At 38.5% G+C, this 17,378-nt stretch overlaps 1 long non-coding RNA gene across 1 annotated transcript; it reads right to left on the bottom strand.

Annotated features, from left to right (window-relative positions):
• Positions 1-7,709: 7,709 nt before the first annotated feature.
• LOC135312479 (uncharacterized) lies at positions 7,710-11,280 on the bottom strand. The gene is made up of 2 exons (XR_010372028.1): positions 10,649-11,280; positions 7,710-9,613 (listed from the first exon to the last, which is right to left on the bottom strand). It is a non-coding gene; the product is annotated as an uncharacterized LOC135312479 (long non-coding RNA).
• Positions 11,281-17,378: the final 6,098 nt, after the last annotated feature.

The raw sequence follows: 17,378 nt of genomic DNA, 5'->3' as shown, positions 1-17,378 counted from the left end.
TCAGTTCAACTCAACATCCCTCCTCAGACTGGTCAAGGCATGAGGCTTGCTGACAACTGGCTTGCTAATGATCCAAGCTAATGAGGCTTGGGATGAAGCTGCACATCACAGATCAGTGCCATGGACCTCCACCTGCATAAATGAATTGTGGATAATGTTTGCCAACAGCTGTTATTGTTTGATCACTTACAAACACAGGACACTGTATTGAAACCAAGTAGCCCGCATGTATGTAGTCAGCAGGGATAATATGAAGCTTCTTCATTAGGTATGACCAGTTGCCTGAGGCAGGTTGGGTTTGCTGATTGGGGTGTGCCACATGGGATCAAGATAGATCCCTAAGGTCAAACAACATGAACAACTCTGCCTTACAGTAAGTCCAAGATACAGCCTCTTTTTTAAAAGATTTCAAACTGAAAAATAGTCTACTGCATCTCTAATAATTCTCCAAATGTCACCTACTCTGCCTTGCTTAGATACCTCTTTTAAAACCATAAGCAGCAGCAATGTTTTGATAAAACATTTAAAGAACTAGATCTCTGTCCAAAGGTTATTGGTAAAGAGGCTGCACTTGATTTTTCAGAACCCGAGATTCTGATTTCAGCTTTTGATTTCTATTGATACAACTCTGTTGCTTCAGTGGAGCCTGTCTGGCTTTCCAATGACATCAAATATGGTCTGAAATCACAAGGGAAATCTATTTGCTCTCATTTTCAGTCACAGTAGAGTATAGCCAGAAGTCTATGAATATAGTGATTTACAGTCTTTCTGAAAGTAGTTTCTAATGATGTTAGCAATTGAAATCAGCTGCCGTAGACATCTGGTGGTCAAGAAGTGTTTTATTTAATTCAAGCATGGAATTAATGTTGATTTGAAAGCTATACCAAGCAATTCTTACTAAGCCGCAGTAAGAAGTGCCTTGTGGACGTTTCCTTTTTTATTTTTTTTAGTTTTCCTTTTTTGTTTTTAATTTGGGGTGAGTGTTTTTGTAGCAGCACAGTTAAAAAAACCTTGCAAGGAAGTGCACAGTAAGTAGAGTGAAATATTGTAGCAGAGGACACAGTACAAGCCTTGAGCCACCTTCTGGGTTTTTTTGGGGGGTGAAGGGGAGGGGGTTTGGGGTTTGTTGTTGTTTTTGAGTTTGGGGTTTTTTTTTGTGTTAGGAATAACTCTATTGCAGCTTGATATGTTGTTTAGCTTATGTATGATGGATTTTCCATATGTGTATGTGGTAAGAAGGGAACCAAATGTCTTCTCATACTGGATATGTCAGTTTTTTCATAAGTAGCATATCCTGCTAATTTTGGGTCATCACATCATATTATCTGTTTTCACCCCATTGGCTGCATACAGTTTTCTCTTTAGAAGTTGGGAAATTGGCTCATAGCCCTTAACTCTGTCCCTAACACCTCATCCAACACTGTTGTGAGTGAAGCCAGCAACTGTCTGCCTTCAATTCTTCACTAAATATGGAAGAAATAAACCATTCTTTACACTCTTACCAGAACTCCTCATACAGATCTTTCAAGTTTATAAGGGTGAAGCCCTTTAAAAAATGAATTATTTAACATGTAGCAGTGACAAAGTTGATTTTTGCAAATAAATTACTTCTAAATTAATATTGCTAATATACTTTGTCAAAAAGTTTATGTTTCTCTTCTATTTATTCATCCTAGGTTTAGATTTTTGAGTTTATAAGCACTTTTGGGCTGATTTATATTTCCAGATAAGCTGTCTTTTTACATACATGAAATAATTTGGATATAACAGTAAAGATATGGAATTTCTTTATAACAAATACTGTAGATTCTACTAATTTACAATAGTAAATTTAGTAATCTTTTTCTCCCTGTTCTTACATGAAGATCAAACCACTCTGTACCAGGATTTACGACCGGTTCTCTGGAATTTTGTATCAGTAACAATTGGAAAGTCTATTTACTATGCAGATAAAAATAACTAGTACAAATAGACTTAAGGTTAGATAAAATATGTGAATAGCAGATAGTAGATGTGAAATGTACATCCGAATGGCAAACAATTAGAATGAGATTCTGGGTTGACACAAACCATTATAGCTCCGTGGAAGTTAATAGACCTATACCAATTCACATGAGTTGAGAATCAAAATAATGAAGTTAAGCTTAAGACAAAAAAGGGAGAACTACAGATGGGACACGGAGTACGCAGTTTCCTTCAGGTTGGCGGAAAAATACCCAGCAGAAATTATGGTAGTGCTTCAGCCAATGGAATAACTTTTTCTCTGGTTCCGTATGTCTGGTGGTTGGCTCCTGCATGGTTTCTTATATGCACAAGCACGTGGACTAGGAAAGTAAGAACATTGCTGAGTTTGTCTCTAGGTTAAAAAATACACTTAAATGGTCCAGCCACTGGATGTCTCTCTTGTTCTGCTTACATGAATGAGGACTGGCCTTTTAGAATGAAAAACCTACATCTCAGAAAGATAAATGGGTCAGTATGGAAAGCCAGCTGTCCAGTGCTGCCCAGCTGACTGAGGTGATATGACACCAGTCATATGATAGACTTGATAGACTATAAGTATGAGAAACAAGCAAGATTAACAGTTGGAAATGCATTTTTATTCCGTTACAAGAGCACTTCTTACCAGGCCCATTCTTCTCAGTTGTGCTCTGCACAACTGTATTAAATAACCTGCTGCCAATAACTGGTTATTATTTGAGAAAATAAGTTAAAATCAGTAGTGCCTTTCTTAATAGTTACAGTATGTAAGCAAATACTGTGTTAGGCTGGATAGTGCAAATACACCAGGTAAACTTCCTTTTTTCCTGCCAGGGGTTTCTGGCTCAGGTCAGTTGAATTTGGTAGTAACTTCAGCTTGACAAGAACCAGATTTCCTTTTTCTGGAAGAGTCTGCACCTTCTAACTATTTCTCTTTTCTGAAACAGAATTAAGAGAGACACACATTCAGAACTTCCCATGAAATACTGTGCTGGAAAAATAAACATTAAGAGAGACTTTTGGTTACCCGTGTGAGTTGAGGATACAGGACCAGGTCTTTGTTTTGCTCAGCTGCGTTGCTTAAGCAATGGAAACCTTTCTGCATGCACATTATTGGGTCTTGTTTGTTTGAGGCATCAAAAATAAACGAATGCAGGAGAATGCTTAAGAAATCCTTATGAGGTTAAGAACTTCAAAGTCTCTGACTTCTGAGAATCAAAGAGTTTCATACTGCTTGGTAGCACATATCTTTCAGTGGTGTGAAATATAGGGAAGAATAGAGTGAAGCCTCAGGCAGTGATTTCAGAAGGACCTATGAAGGGTGAGTACTGAGAATTCAGGGTTTCAGTGATTTAGCTAGGATAATGCAGGAATTTGGGCCGAGGGAGGAATGTAGTAGAGATCTTCAAGTTTCAAGGTAATGTGATGATTAGATAATTTTTTCCATTCTTCAATTCTCCACGCTATTTTCAGAAAGAGTTTCATCCGTGTATTGTGAGGTAGTATGTTTCCTTATAGTCATACTACTTGTTTAATCCTTTAAGTTAAAAACCAACTGAGATTACATATTCTGAATGGTGAAAGTTGGATATCTTTCAGAATTTTGCTGGATTTGTTTTCTGCATCTCTCAGTATACATGAAAGAAATTACGTAATTTTTTACTTTAATGGTTGGCCAATATTTGAGCTCCACTAGTTTATGTCTGTCAAAAATGTTGATATGAAGGGATATATCTTTGTGTACATTCTTTGTAATCAAAGTGGGATTAAACTGAGGTTCTGTTTCCCTGAATGTAGCAGGAAAAAAAGACAATAGGAAACAGCTCCTTTGGCAGTAACCCAAGCCTCTCTTTTCAGTCAGTACTGCACTCGGAAAACTCTCACTCCCTCTTTTTCTCTCTTTGTGGGAATTCAGAATCATTCTACAAAGTGTTTCACTGTTTTGGGGTGGGTTTTTTTTGCCTGCGTGTGTAATATTTCTGACTGGGTCACTTACACCATTTTGCTAAAATTATTTTTTTTATTTGCATGTCTTGTGGTTGGTGCCTGGGAGGTGATACCTATTTGTCTGCATCTTCTGTTTGCCCACAGTTACATTTCAGAACCATTTTCCTCTCTAGGACTACAAACCAGTTTCTTTCCACTCTGTTTCCTGTCAGCATTCTCTGTAGCAATTAAGGAAAACAGGCAGGGAAAATGCGCCTCCCACTTCTTTGTAAAATGTGGGCTTATGAACCAATCTATTACTGTATTTTGAAATGTGCTGTTATCAATTCCTTTAAGCTTCACTACTTTTTAAAGGACATAAACAGCATTTGGTTGTCCAAGAAGTTTTGCTCTCTCTTATCTCAGACAGTGAAATTTTAAGAATATCAGAAGGGTTTTTTAACAGTCTAAGCCCTGAACAGGGGTTGTGGTCACGGCCATGTTCTTAAAGTCTAGGGCAGACAAACCTGCATTTTGCTATACTGAATATTTTAAGGTCTCTACTCTTTCTGGATTTTAGCTTTTCCTGGTTAGTACAGGGAAAAATCTTTTCCTAATCCTGATTATGTATAAAAACAATAATTGGAAGTGGTTATTTAGTGCAAGAGCTAGATTGTATGGCTGTTATCTTACACAAGCAGTGAAACCCCTGGAGAGTTACTTAATTTTGTAAATTAGCATGCAATTATAAAAGGAGTTTTGCTTTGAGGTTTTTTTTGGGGGGTGTTTGGGGTGCTGGGTTTTTTTCCCCAGCTATATCAAGAATAAGCATCATCATAATGTACGGTTTCTTTCTGTAGCTTTCAGCTAGATTTAACGATTGCTACAGAGTTCATCATTAATTATCCTATACTGTGTCTTGCAGCAATATTTGCCCCTGTGTTTCAGAGCTCCCTGTAGCATGGATCTGTTAAAATTCTGCAAAAGAAGACATGAAGGGAAAGGGATAATAGCGTACACAGACGAGTACCATACAGAGCTCTGAAGTTCCAGTGTATTTTTATTCAGAAGCAAATGTTTGTCTAATTCAAGAATTATGGAAGAAAAGTGGATCTGTCATTATGTTCAGAATTAGAGAGGTCCTTTTTTGGTGCTTAATCTAAATAATGTAAAATATGTAGGTAGTGGAAAACATCAAAGCTGATAATGTAGGAGGTTATTGTGGTCCAGGGAAAGGAGGGTGGACCAGATTCTAACATAGTGAAAATCAGCATAGCTCAGTTGGAGCTCTTTATTTCTATTGATGTACACTAGTTGAAAATTGGTTTATGACTTCAAGATTCATGGAAACAAAGCAGACCAAAGAAACTGTTATGAAAGCATCCATCTAGGAAAGCACTGGGGGAAGAAAAATACAGTGAAAGCAGAACTCTTTCTAAATTAAATTTACTATTGAATTTAATAAAGTTTCCTAGTGGGGAGTTGCTGGAAAATGTGGACTGAAATGTGAAGCAAACTTTGATTGCTCTTTTAGCTGCCTTGATGGTATATTTATGAGAACTAAATTTGGTTTTGGTTGGTTTTTGGGTTTGTTGATTTTTGTTTTTCTTTTTTAATTACTTCTAAAGAAGCTGTCTAGAGAAAAATACCCATGCTTCGTAACTGCCTTAAGAATCATTTGCTATGGTTGTTTCCAAAGGAACAGCTTAATAGTTTCATAAATATCAAAGTTAATGGGCTCCTAAAAACAAGGAAAATTGCCTGTAGGTGATTTGTGCTTATACAGAAATAGCTACTCTCTGAACTGAAACTTTCTCTAAACTTTTTCTCTAGGCCTGTAACCTATTACTGCATACTTTGCTGTCCTGTCCCTACTTCCTTTAGCTGTTTTGAATCAACAGTGGGTAGAGCAATACTTAAATGAGATGTTCTTGAGGGTGAAACATGATCTAACAAATTACAGAAAATAAACAATACTAAGCATAGCTTGTGAGTATAAGGAGATCAGAAACGGTCTAATGGGGACACAGTTTGTTTTGAAAATACAACAGCTATGCCACATCATCATAAAGCCATACTTATGGCTGGCTTTGAAAAGAAAAGAAAAGCCACTTTCAAAAAGTGGCTTGCAGAAAGGAGTTTGAGAAACTTTTTATTTTCTTGTATTGAGTTGCTGTTTGTTATGCAGTAGGAGCTGCTTCTCCTTTATTTTTGCTGCCTTTTTTCCCTTGATTTTAATTTTAACGGTGTTGAGGCACCTAACAGACTTGATAAGCAGCTTTTACTCAAGGTATAAAATCATTATTTTCTGCATAAAATTGGTAATGTGTATAAGCCTCATAATGGTCAGAGAAAACAAGAGCACTTGCCTCCCCTTAGAGGTGCAGGAACACCCAGCTGGTGGCAGATTAACTTACATTGTGCTTTATTCTTCCATTTAATGTTTGTGTTGTACTAGGGGGCTTATCATTATTAGACAGGTCACAGAATCATGCTTATGAAAGCACATGCAAAGTATGAAAAAAAGATGCTAGAAAATTGGGTCTTCCTGTTAGCATTTTGTAACAGGCTTTGAGTCCTGGTGAACTTTCTGCAGCTAGAGCCTCAAACCAGTCTAAAAGCAGTAGAGTTGATTTTACAGAAGGCAGGAGGAGACTGAAACAGGACTGAGCAGTGCTGGTTCGTGGCATGGGAACAGACTGGTGAAAGCTGCAGGTACTCTCCCCATCATGACTGAGCTGGCTCCACCCAGGAAGTGCAGGTGGACTATGATTTAGTTTGAGATAGCTGCATCCCCATTCAGGGTGCCTCTACGACAGGAACTAAGAGGTCTTTGCCCTACTCTTCTTTCTGTTCCTGTTTTGGTAATTTCACTTTATGTGTAGACAGCTGTTCATGATGTTAGATATTTTTATTTCACATTCCTTGAGTTTTCTGAATTATTTGTCAGAGGGGAAGAAAACTTCATAAAGTTGTTTATCCCCTGGCAAGTTTTTGAAATCTGTCATCTAAAGTTTTACGTAGGAGGTTTTATCGAAATCTTTGTTTTGGAAAGGTAATTCTAGAAGTGCATTGCTACTAGTAACACCCCTGGGAGACTGGTTCTCTTCAGAAAACATATGCCTCCTTAGAAAAGATGCTGAGATGTCATAGTCTTGAACTTAAAAATGAGCTCTTAATTCCCTCAACTGCTGTTTTTTGACAAATTCATCCCTGATGCTCCATTGCAGGGTGTAGTGTACAATAAGGAAAAACGTTTTTTCTCCTTCAGGCAACAAGTCAGCCTCTCCCCCTTTCCCTCCATTCAACTGCAGTTGAACAAAAATCATCACAGAAAGTTAGGGGGGGAATAGAAGTCAACATATATTTCTTCTAATCACTAGATACAATATAAAATAAAACTTAATCCCCAACAGTTCTCTCTTTAAAATGTGCATATCTTCTTTCCCCACTACGCTAGTCTGAAATAACGATGCAGGAACCAACCACGCAGTTAGCCTGGCTCTGGCCTTCTCTTACTCTGCTGTGGCTGTCAGCATGAAAATTTCTGTTACCTCTCTCTTGCTTAATTTTGGGGGTCCTTCTATACTCTTTTTCTCCTCTTCCACTGATCAATCCCTCCTCCTCATATCACTCTTTCCTTTTCTTGATTCTCCAACAGCTTTTCAGCTTGCTCCACATTGGCAGGACTGGACGCTCCATATATTTTGTTCTGTCTGATTGGGGAAGCTGAGACTTAGCATCCCTTGGATTTCTCTGGGTGTCATATAATTGAATTGTCTAGAGTGTTAACTTGATTCCTCTGACGTTCTTGATGAAAAAATGTTTATTAAAATCATAATGTAATTACAGAATTTGCTTTTAGCATGAATATGTTTCTTCTCAGTGACATTGAAATTATTTACTAATCTCAATATTTATATATTATTTTGACAGATATGCAGTGGCCTATGAGTAATTTTACGGTGGCACAGTTTACTCAATGCAGCTTAAAAGCAAGGGCTTCTGCCCCCCACCCCCCACCCCATCCTTTTGCCCCATCACATTTTATTATTAATGGCTACATTTGAATTGTCAGCTTTCCCAAAGCATTGGTGTGCAGGCTGGAATGATCAGATTAATTTAAATGCTTAATCATGTCGTTGCTAACTAGGAGTACTGAACACCCTTCTTGCTATATCTTTTCCCTAGCAATTCTTCTTTTTTTTTTTCTATTCATCCTGTTAGTTTAAACATAAGAATTCCAAGCCAAAATAGCCTGTAATGTGGAAGTGTAGGCTTCCAGGAGCTGTGGGGGCTAGGAATAAATTTTTGACGTTGTCTGGAGGCAGGATGCTAAGACAGCTCAGCTGGCAGGTTAATGATGATTGTCATGAATATTAAATGATAGAACCAAAACAAAACTCCCAGAGAGACACTTACGCACAAATCTTACACAACACCACAACCAGCTCAGACAGCTGGCGCTCTCTAGACTTTCTTGAAAGAAAGCAGTGCTGAGGCATATTAGGATGATTTTTATAAACAGGAAAGCCAATTTGTGATGCACTGTTTGAAAGGTAGAGGTCTTAATGATTTATAGCTTGAAGCAGAAATCTGTTTTCTGAAGTAGATAAAAAACAGGTAAATGATATCTGTGCTGTTCTCCCTTGTATTGAGTGTTTCAGAATATTTTTGAGCTTTGTGTTGCTAAAAATGCATACAAAGGGTAAGCCTTACTGTTCAAGTTCATACCAGCTCTCTGGTGTGCAGCTATTATCCCACTTCTTCCTCTGAAGTTCCTCTAATCCCTTCTTTGTTTTTCTTTTTTCCTCTTGAAAAAGACCACATTGCAGGGCATAGAATAATCAACTACAGTTGGTTTTGTTTCTTTCTTGTGATTTGTCCCAAACCGGATAAGAGGTTGCTATTCACAGAGTCCTTCCTGCAGCTCCAGTGGTGTAAAGCTAGCTCCTGCTACGCAGAAAAATTGCTCCAGCACATGGAAAAAATTAAAATTCAGGAAACCTGGATTTATTTTAAGTAACACCAACGTAGAGCTGGGATGATTCAATTAACAGCACCAGAGTCATGCTCTGTTTCTAAAAGGGTAGCTAAAGGTGAGACGTTCTCTATGGCCTAGAGAGTAATCTTTGTTACACTTGATAAATTGGGGTCAGACTCTTGCCCGTAACTTCCTTAACTTTTATGATTATGTAAATGTATACCAACTTAATATGCGGTTCAGTGATTCTCAGACACCAAAAGGGATGAGCTGATATAAGAGAGTAGGTTTCTCAGATAACTGCATGTAGGCATGATCCATTTTGTGGTGTTATTCTGAGTAGAAAAAGATAAAGTAAATCTCAACTATTTTTAGGTGCGATGCATCAGTCTAAATAAGTTGATGGAAAAAGATATAAATGAAAGGACAGTCCAGTTAGAGGAAGTTATGGAGAGTAATGCTTTTATATAAACATTCTGCAGAATTCGTTTGGCTTTCCAAACCCTGTCTGTAAATCAAGTGCTTTCCAGTGGCTCATGGAGACCTCTCTAGTCATATGGTGCTGTCTTTGTTTTCAGTTCAATTGCGTTAAAAACAGAATATATTTTTAAAGTAGAATTTTAAAAGTATTTATGTAAATAATTGATGCCGTTATTCCAGTGATATTATGTGGCTATGGACGGTGTGGGCAATCAGAAGTAGAAGTGGCCTGCAGGTTCACATCTGTGAAGAAAAAGACATTCAGTGAGATTTTTCAGGTAGTGTCAGGACAACCCCTGATTTATTTCTGTTGTTGTTAAATCAAACAGCCTAGTGGAATGGGAGTGATTTCTTTTATTTTAAGGGTAACATAAACCAGATTTAAAAGACTTACTTAGACTAGCTTGTATTTGCGTTTTCACAGTAACATGAGGAATTTACATGCATGCTTTGTGACAGGGCTTGCAATAAGGTGAGCTACAGTACTGTAGAATAACAGTTTGTAACCATTTCCCTATGTATTTAAGTTTCCTATAAAAGTATATTACTTTGTGAAGCAGATACAGCTAACATAATTATTCAGATAAAATCTTGCTTAAGATTTTACTTCTTTTCAAGCTGAAAAGCTCTTTTAGGTACTTAGGAAAGTTCAGGTTAATGTATCTTAGTCTGCAAAGGCTACAGATAGTTGTTTCGGGATTAGAGGGTCATTTCTTTCTTATTTGAACTATCTAGTCTATTTTATCATAAACCAGCTAAGCCTAGTGGGTTAAAAGTTTACCTCTAGCTTCCAGCTGAACCTTCATTTTGCACATTTTGATTGTATCATTAAAACTCTTGACAATCTTGTGAAACACCTTTTATACAATGTCTTCAAGTGGCTGAGCCAGAAATACTGTTGGGGTCATCATGGTTTCTACCAGTACTTCAACAAATGACCAATGGACATACAGGCAAGTTCCAAATGATGACAGACACCAATGAACATGGGTAAAACATAACTCTCTTTAGCTGAAAGATTAAGCGCCACAAAGTGATACCTCTTTGGAGTCAGGAAATTAAAGCTAGAGCTACAGAAAGTAGCATTCTTGATATTGGTGGAACATTAGGGTTCCAGTCCAAATGTCCAACATCCAGCCAACATTACCTTCTTCAAATGGCTGAAAGTCCCAATAGGGATGAAAGACAAAGGGAATTCAAGGGAATCATCAGCTCATTTAACAGCCAGGAAAACTAGCATTAAGGATTGCAAAGTTGTAGTGAAGCTGAGAATTGCACCTTCATCTCTGTGTCCCAGGTCATCTCTTCTGCAGCAAAACTCCAGTCTTCGTTCTTAAACTAGAATGGGCATTGTTTAAAGACAAAATGAGAGAAATTGTTAAGTTAGGGACTGAATTCTATGAATCCAGGTACCTGCAAGGTATCAAAGCAAAAGGCAATCAGTATTTTTGGAAAAGGAGGCTGAGGATGTCAAGCAAGGAGCCAGCAGTCAAGAACTGTTTAGTTCATGCTGATTTTCCCAGAACTGCATCCAGGGAGGTTGTCACACTTCTCTGTTCTCGAGTTCAGCCTTTTCTCTGAGTGCATCAACAAGTTTCACCTCCTCTGAAACCGTACTCTCCCTTGAGTTATTTATAATCTCCTGCTGCCTTCTGTAAGTACAATTTTACTCCCCTTCCTTCTCTCTGCCTTGGATTGTTGTATTCCACTGATACACTTCTGCTTCACATACAAATCTTTCAGCAGCCTGTTTTCTTGCAGCTCCAAGGCATGCTAAACTCAAAGGAGACCATTCAGAGAAACATGAAGGAAGCTGCCCTTGGCAGCAGCGATTTAGGAACGTACGTAGTATTTAACATGCTTTCTTAAAATCCTTTCAAGTTCACTAAAATTGATAGGTTAGTCTTTTCCAGGCTAATATTGAGAGCTTTTTGCCAACAGCCTGAAATTTATTTCGCTTAAAAGCAAACTGTCCGCTATGGTTGTTTTGTTCAGTAAGTTGCTTTTCCCTGACCTCTGTATTATACCAGCAAAACAGGTGCCCTCACTATCTATAAATTGCACTCAAAATAAGCAAGCTGTGTAAAGCCGTATTGTAGCCCTGCCACTACTCTGCACCTCTTTTGGGGAGTGAAGAATTTCTTTTCAATTTACTTGCTGCTTCCAGATAACATTGCAAATGTCATTATTTTTGCTGTGCTGCTTCTAACCTGCAGCTTGCTAACTTACCATGGGTGTTTGAATGGTCTGAGGTTTTAATGAATTGCAGTGCCAAGAATTACCTTACATTATTATTTAATACTAGTTTACTCTTCAGAATGTTAAGAATTATCAGATGGGTTCATCACTTAGAGGATGCATTACCTGAGCTGCTGTTTCCCACCCGGCACTCTTTTTCAGTAGTCCCTTACTTTGATCCTAATACATTGGACTAACTTTTGTGACAGGATAGATTCTGTCTTCCGTACTTTATGAAGGACTTCTCTGATTAACTACTGGAGCAACAGGACTAATAATCTAAGCAACCAAAATTCAATAAAGGGGTTATGAAAAGCAGATGAAAGTACTGTTTATTTTTGCAGATGTAGAGACTGCAGTTAAGTGAAATCATGCTAAGAACATGTAAGGTGTGTTAGCGCCCTTGGTCACAGTTATTCCTTAATATCTTTATCAATGATCTGGATGAGGGGATTGAGTGCACCCTCAGTAAGTTTGTAGACAACACCAAGTTGGGCAGGAGTGTCGATTTGCTCAAGGATAGGAAGCAGAGGGACCTGGACAGGCTGGATCAATGGGCCGAGGCCAATTGTATGAGATTCAACAAGGCCAAGTGCCGGGTCCTGCACTTGGATCACAACAACCCCAGGAAATGCTACAGGCTTGGGGAAGAGTGGGTGGAGAGCTGCCCAGCAGAAAAGGACCTGGGGGTGCTGGTTGACAGCCAGATGAACATGAGCCAGCAGTGTGCTCGGGTGGCCAAGAAGGCCAACAGCATCCTCGCTTGTATCAGGAACAGTGTGGCCAGCAGGAGCAGGGAAGTGATAGTGCCCCTGTACTCGGCACTGGTGAGGCCGCACCTTGACTATTATGTGCAGTTTTGGGCCCCTCAGTACAAGAGGGACATCGAGTTGCTGGAGCGTGTCCAGAGAAGGGCAGTGAAGCTGGTGAAGGGCCTAGAGAACAAGTCTTATGAGGAGCGGCTGAGGGAATTGGGGTTGTTTAGTCTGGCGAAGAGGAGGCTGAGAGGAGACCTTATCGCTCTCTCCAACTACCTGAAAGGAGGTTGTAGTGAGGTGGGTGTTGGTCTCTTTTCCCAAGTTACTAGTGATAGGACAAGATGAAATGGCCTCAGGTTGTGTCAATGGATGTTTAGATTGGATATTAGGAAAAATTTCTTTACTGAAAGAGTGGTCAGGCACTGGAACAGGCTGCGCAGAGAGGTGGTAGAGTTGCCATCCCTGGAAGTATTTAAAAGACATGTAGATGTGGCACTTGAGAGCATGGTTTAGGAGACATGGTAGTGTTACTTTGACGGTTGGACTTGATGATCCTAGAGGTCTTTTCCAACCTTAATGATTTTATGATTCTATGATTCTAAGACTGCCTGCCAGAATGCAGGTACTCCAAATCCTGTAGATTGAGTGGCTCAGATTTTTCCAAGAATTTGGGGTTAGACATAAACCAAAGTTATTTCTTTCCCAACTATAATGTGTATATGGACACTGTTCTTTTTGTGGCCCTTTGCCAAAATACGAGTATTTCAGTGATTTAAGTGAATCAGTTTCTGTATTAGTTTTCTTACACAGAAAAGGCCTTTGTGTTTCTTTGAAAACTGCAGCCTAAGCTAATGTTCTTTGTGGTCTGATGATACCAGTTGTGAATTCATAACAACATGACAATCAGTGTGGGATCATGTTTCAGACTGCACTTGTCAGACCTGCCAGACTTTCACATTTCAGTAAAAATTAAAAGAGGATGCTTATCTGTTTAAGTACCGTGCTTTGGAATAGGAGAAACCTCACCGCAGTATGTACATCACCTCCTTTATCTCCTCTTTCAAACACCCTGCTGGGCTACACATTCAGCACCCGATAGTTTGTAAGGCATTTAGTTGCTGCAGTTTTTCCCTTGCAATACTCCCGAGAACAGGTAGAACTCACTTGAGAGTGCAGGAAAGAAAACAAGAAAAAAAATTATTTAGCTGACTTTTACAAATGTATTCTGTCCCTTTTACATGTTCGATGTAACTTGCATCTGCTCAAGAGAAAACAGAAGAGATGTGAAAGATTTCACGTAGGAGGTATAACGCAAAATTTCCAGCTGATCTGATTGAAAGGGGAAAAAAATTGAAAATTCAGAAAAACTTCTGGCTACTTCTGTGAGTGAGAAAGCTGCCATTCAGTAGGCTTCAGCTTCACATCAGTAAGATGTGCAAAGTAGCTCCCGTTAGTTATTTACATATTTTCAGATGAACACTGGATATTCTCAGGGATATCTTGAAATCCCCAGAACTGGCATAAGCGACGACAGTCATACACTTTGTTATCCATCATCCGTTAATGCTTTTGCTTAATGTTTTTCCATCCATACTGGAAACAATATACAAGCCAAGAAAATTGCATGATAAATCCATGCACCATGAGTAATATTCAGATAAAGTAAAATACACATGACCCTATAACCTGAAAGCTACTCACATGGTATACAGAGTGGCTATTTTCAAAGAAAATCAGTCCTCGTCTAGGAATGCTTTGATTAAAACAAACAAAAAACTTCCCCTTCACTTTCAGGTGTGTAATGATTGCTTCACTCAGAGCCCTGTTGGTGAATGTTGATCCAGATAGTTATAATATAGCAGGTGTCTGGCTGCTTTCACAGAAAAATCAGTGCTATATCAAAAGGTGATTTTTTTTTCACTCAAAGAACTACATGTACGATAGGTGGGCCTCACTGCTAAGTACTCTAATAGCATAGGCACGATTTTGATCTTGGCATGACAAAAAACCCCAACCTCTAACCCAGAAAACAGAATAGGTGGGAAATGAGAATGTATCTTAGTGTGCTGTTGGGACAATTTATACTGGTAAGGTGGATTTGGCAGAGCAGTATGTGCAGGTCTGATAAGGGACAGTGCTTCCTGGTTTTGCTTCTGTGAAATACAGTCAATGATAACAATGTAAACTTGTACTCTGACCCATCTATTGGTCCTCATGTAACAACTTCTGGTTTGGCTTTTTTCTCCCCGTTCAGTGGAAGGTGCAAGTCCTAATTTACTTTTTTACAAAACTGATGCTTAGAACTCCTTGGCTTGGGTTATCTGTTGACAAGAAATCCGAAATAACAGATAGAAAATGAGATTAATGTTCTGTGAAAAATAGAGCTTGTGCACCTGGATGAACTGCAGAGCCATAGGAAGAATTAATGAATAAACAATTCCTGTTACTGTTTCCCATAGGTTATTTGTAGCTGTTGCAATCAGAAATTCTGCACTTAATGAATATTCAGATTACTGTGTTCTGCAGTACTTCTTGACGTGAGCCTTTATCCTTCTGAGAAGTGCAGTTTAGAAGAATCTGGGTGTAAGCCATCTTGAAGATATGCTATCCAAGAAAAATCAAAATATGACATAATTTTCCCTCAACTTGAAGAAGTATCTCTGAAAAAGGCAAAGAAATTGATGCCCCAATGTCCATATTTTACCTTCCAGATTTTGCTGAAAGTTTTCTCGTATTGTGCAAAGGCAGCAGACAAAGCAGAGACCTGGATCTAACCCTCACATTGTGAGAAGTTGAGTCTACTTCCTGGTGTTTCTACTTGGGCTTTAGAGATTACAACAACACAGATAATAGACTGATGACAGAGTCAAACATATGAACTGAATCCAAACAGGCCGAAACTTGTAGGAATGTTTGAATGTAAAACTGAACCTAAAGCCTCGCACCCTCCTTTTGTTGACAACAGAATTATTGAATTAAAAAAAAACATTATAGGTAGCATTTGTTTCAGCCAGTAAAGGGAGGGTTTTTTCCTGGCATTTGGGCAGATAGAATTAATTAGATGACGACTGATGTGAAAACTTCCCTCTGCCTAGTTCTATGTTTCTTTGCAGAGATACTAAAATCAGTTGTGTTGGATACTCACAGCTTAGTTACCAAGCAATTAAGTGCCTGCAGGATAACTTTATAGATTAAACTGATAAGTGGTTCAAAACAGCTGTGGCAGACCAAGAGTATCCTAGGAGGCTGCTCTTCTCATTGGAGGCTGCTGCTTCATACCCTTTATTTTACATTGCAGTGCTGTTTTGGTAATGATCACAGATAAGGGCTAGATAACTCAAACTTATTTATTACATTTAACCCTTTATTAATTTTTTATTTGAGCAAAGCTCCTAAAAACATAGTCTCGTTAAAAAGAATAAATATTGCTCCACAAAAAGCAAAGTGTTCATTCTGAACTGCAGAACTGTGCAGCCATGCATCAGACCTAAGTATTCTTATGGCAAAAGTGTTAATTGAAGGGATTACACGTTTAAATTGAGATTACATGTCTTGAAGTAACATGTCTGTGTCCTACATTATGCTTGGAAGTGTGTCAAGATTATTGCTGATTTTTTCCTTATTTATCTTTTAACCATATAATTTTTAAGAATAGGACAGTAGGACTTTTAAGGCGTTTGTAATGTATTTTTGTGTTACAGAAAGACAGACATATATGTATGTCTGAAATACACAACAGCCAGATTTAGCAATTTAGACAAAGGCAACAGTCTTACAGTATTTCTAAAGCATGTTCTATTCCATGTATTTCTTAAACTGAACAGGTCAGAAATAATGCCCTGACACAAGAAAAATGGTAGACATGAAATTATGGTGGCAGCTTATAGGGCTATCAATCTCAGACATAAAATAGTGTCACTAAATTAACACTAAAAGAAATACCATGGTACTCTGAATTAATTTTTTTAAAGTAGTCAGTGAAGACGTGTTAAGGATATATGCCCACTTAAAGCCTTATTATCGTAACACTGTTCTATTGAGCAGGAACCTCAACTGAAATAGCCTAGGAAGTGATTAAATGGGAGTCCTTCAGTTCCCAAACTGAAATAAAACAAAAAAAGGAAATGGTTTGCATTCTAAAATGCATTCAGTTATGGTAATCTTGTCTTTAATAACAGAAAGGAAGGACTAGAGCATCTCCCCCTGTTCACAGGCAGGTTGGGTTTGCAAGGATATCACTCTACAAGAGTGGGGTTTATATCACCATTTCCTGTTGCAGCAGGAAGGTTTCTTCACTGAAATATAGTACATATAGAAGCTGAGTTATCTGCTTTGAGATCAGTAAAGGTGACCTTCATTGCATGAATAAGAAAAGCAGGGAAAGAATGTTAACACTAAGCCACTCAGTGGTGATGAGTTACAATCTAGGTACAGCATTTTTGAAATGCAGCTGGATATGTTGATTCCAGACAAAGCCGAAACTATTACAGTAATGACTGTAGCACAGCTACTGAAGCTTCCCATAGGGAAGCATGCAAGGAAGGGAAGGGGAAAAACAGTAGGCACTGGAAAATTGTTTGTGAAATGCTGGCAAGAGAACAACCACCATTACTACCAAACCCACATGCATTCCCATAAAGATGGTGGGTGTACATCCATGCCTGTGGGCAGACATCCTCAGGGAGCCAATTCCCAGCTGCTGTTGGTATCTAATCTGAAGGACAGCAGTAATAATAATAACAACAATAAATTATCTAATGCCACAATATTTTCTTGGATGCTAAATTATTTATTCCACCCAAGAGCACCATCTGATGAGGTGGGGGTCTCATGGAGTCCCTCCTGCAAATTAAGTGGTCTAACAGTAAGACACAAAACAATTTTAGAGTAAAATATGTAACATTGTGCAAGAAAGGACAAATAAATAGAAACAGCTTTTCTAATTAATCAACTGACAGGCAGCTGTCCCCTGCAAAACATGAAGTGGAGAATCATCTAATAAAATCTTTCCT

Source organism: Phalacrocorax carbo, chromosome 3 (assembly GCF_963921805.1).
Source record: "Phalacrocorax carbo chromosome 3, bPhaCar2.1, whole genome shotgun sequence".
NCBI classification, from domain to species: domain Eukaryota; kingdom Metazoa; phylum Chordata; class Aves; order Suliformes; family Phalacrocoracidae; genus Phalacrocorax; species Phalacrocorax carbo.
The sequence above is the reverse complement of the archived record's forward strand: the minus strand, read 5'-3'. Positions and strand labels throughout refer to the sequence as shown.